Here is a 3,386-nt window from a genome sequence, read left to right as displayed (position 1 = left end):
CCGTCCTTCTTCTTGACAAAAAAAAACCCCGCTCCGGCGGGAGAGGAGGAGGGGACTATGGTACCGGCGTCAAGAGCTACAGACAAATAATCTTCGAGAGCCTTACGTTCGGGAGCCGACAGAGAGTATAGTCTACCCCGGGGGGGGGGTGGTTCCCGGAAGGAGATCAATACTACAATCATACGACCGGTGTGGAGGAAGAGAGGTGGCCCTGGACCGACTGAACACCGTGCGCAGATCGTGATATTCCTCCGGCACCCCTGTCAAATCACCAGGCTCCTCCTGTGAAGAAGAGACAGAGGAAACAGGAGGGATAGCAGACATTAAACATTTCACATGACAAGAGACGTTCCAGGAGAGGATAGAATTACTAGACCAATTAATGGAAGGATTATGACAAACTAGCCAGGGATGGCCAAAACAACAGGTGTAAAAGGTGAACGAAAAATCAAAAAAGAAATGGTTTCGCTATGATTACCAGAAACAGTGAGGGTTAAAGGTAGCGTCTCACGCTGAATCCTGGGGAGAGGACTACCATCCAGGGCGAACAAGGCCGTGGACTCCCTTAACTGTCTGAGAGGAATGTCATGTTCCCGAGCCCAGGTCTCGTCCATAAAACAGCCCTCCGCCCCAGAGTCTATTAAGGCACTGCAGGAAGCTGACGAACCGGTCCAGCGTAGATGGACCGACAAGGTAGTGCAGGATCTTGAAGGAGAGACAGGAGTAGTAGCGCTCACCAGTAGCCCTCCGCTTACTGATGAGCTCTGGCTTTTACTGGACATGAAGTGACAAAATGACCAGCAGAACCGCAATAGAGACAGAGGCGGTTGGTGATTCTCCGTTCCCTCTCCTTAGTCGAGATGCGGATACCTCCCAGCTGCATAGGCTCAGCTCCCGAGCCGGCAGAGGAAGATGGTAGTGATGCGGAGAGGGGGGCAACGGAGAACGCGAGCTCCTTTCCACGAGCTCGGTGACGCAGATCAACCCGTCGCTCAATGCGAATAGCGAGTTCAATCAGGGAATCCACGCTGGAAGGGACCTCCCGGGAGAGAATCTCATCCTTTACCTCTGCGCGGAGACCCTCCAGAAAACGAGCGAGCAAAGCCGGCTCGTTCCAGCCACTGGAGGCAGCAAGAGTGCGAAACTCAATAGAGTAGTCTGTTATGGATCGATTACCTTGACATAGGGAAGACAGGGCCCTGGAAGCCTCCTCCCCAAAAACAGATCGATCAAAAACCCGTATCATCTCCTCCTTAAAGTCCTGATACTGGTTAGTACACTCAGCCCTTGCCTCCCAGATTGCCGTGCCCCACTCACGAGCCCGTCCAATAAGGAGAGATATGACGTAGGCGACACGAGCAGTGCTCCTGGAGTAAGTGTTGGGCTGGAGAGAAAACACAATATCACACTGGGTGAGGAACGAGCGGCATTCAGTGGGCTCCCCAGAGTAACACGGCGGGTTATTGATTCTGGGCTCCGGAGATTCGAAAGCCCTGGAAGTGGCCGGTGGATCGAGGCGGAGATGGTGAACCTGTTCTGTGAGGTTGGAGACTTGGGTGGCCAGGGTCTCAACGGCATGTCGAGCAGCAGACACTTCCTGCTCGTGTCTGCCTAGCATCGCTCCCTGGATCCCGACGGCTGAGTGGAGAGGATCCGAAGTCGCTGGGTCCATTCTTGGTCGGATTCTTCTGTTATGGTGAGTGAATGAGGACCCAAAAGCGAACTAACTTAAACAGAGCTTCTTTAATAACCAAACATAGGTAGGCTCAGATAGACCGGCAGATTCCGACAGGACAGGACAAGGTTACAGCAAACATGACGATAGTCTGGCTCAGGCATGAAACACAAACAAGAATCCGACAAGGACAGGAACAGAAACAGAGAGAGATATAGGGACCTAATCAGAGGGAAAAAAGGGAACAGGTGGGAAACGGGGTGAATGGGTAGTTAGAGGAGACAAGGAACAGCTGGGAGAAAGCGGGGGAGAAAAGGTAACCTAACAACGACCAGCAGAGGGAGACAGGGTGAAGGGAAAGGACAGAGACAAGACACAACATGACACAAAGCTTTCCTTAAGTTGGGCCTGTCACAGTGGTCAGGTATTCTGCCACTGTGTACTCTCTGTTTAGGGCCAAATAGCATTCTAGTTTGCTCTGTTTTTTTGTTAATTCTTTCCAATGTGTCAAGTAATTATCTTTTTATCTTTTTCTTTTCTCATGATTTGGTTGGGTCTAATTGTGCTGCTGTCCTGGGGCTCTGTGGGGTGTGTTTGGACCAGCTTGCTTAGGGGACTGTTCTCCAGGTTCATCTCTCTGTAGGTGATGGCTTTGTTATGGAAGGTTTGGAATTCACTTCCTTTTAGGTGGTTGTAGAATTTAATGGCTCTTTTCTGGATTTTGATAATTAGTGGGTAGCGGCCTAATTCTGCTCTGCATGCATTGTTTTAGTTTACTGCGGAGCCCCTAGTTCCACTCATTATACCTCTGATATCTCCTTTGTCCCACCTCCCACACATGCGGTGACCTCACCCATTATAACCGAGTTACAGAGTTACAACCTCTCTTATCATCACTCAGTGCCTGGGCTTACCTCCACTGTACCCACACCCCACCATACCCCTGTCTGCGCATTATGCTCTGAATCTATTCTACCATGCCCAGAAATCTGCTCCTTTTATTCTTTGTCCCCAACGCTCTAGGCGACCAGTTTTGATAGCCTTTAGCCGTACCCTCATCCTACTCCTCCTCTGTTCCGCGGGTGATGTGGAGGTAAACCCAGGCCCTGTGTGGGCTGTGCCCTGGACACCATTTGTGAATTGATCGCTCCCCATCTAGCTTCAGAGTTCGTTCTGTTAGTTGACCTAAACTGGGATATGCTTAACACCCCAGCAGTCCTACAATCTAAGCTAGATGCCCTTAATCTCACACAAATTATCAATTATCAAATTATCAATTATCATTAACATGGGCACCCTCATAGACATTATCCTGACCAACTTCCCCTCCAAATACACCTCTGCTGTTTTCAGTCAGGATCTCAGCGATCACTGCCTCATTGCCTGTATCCGCTATGGGTCCGCGGTCAAACGACCACCCCTCATCACTGTCAAACGCTCCCTAAAACACTTCTGCGAGCAGGCCTTTCCAATAGACCTGGCCCGGGTATCCTGGAAGGATATTGACCTCATCCCGTCAGTCGAGGATGCCTGGTCATTCTTTAAAAGTAATTTCCTCACCATCTTAGGCAAGCATGCCCTGTTCAAAAAACGCAGAACTAAGAACAGATATAGCCCTTGGTTCACTCCAGACCTGACTGCCTTTGACCAGCACAAAAACATCCTGTGGCGGACTGCAATAGCATCGAATAGTCCCTACAATATGCAACTG

The sequence above is a fragment of the Oncorhynchus mykiss genome, chromosome 10 (assembly GCF_057628025.1).
Source record: "Oncorhynchus mykiss isolate SJ-2025 chromosome 10, ASM5762802v1, whole genome shotgun sequence".
NCBI lineage: Eukaryota > Metazoa > Chordata > Actinopteri > Salmoniformes > Salmonidae > Oncorhynchus > Oncorhynchus mykiss.
This window is presented reverse-complemented; position numbering follows the sequence as displayed.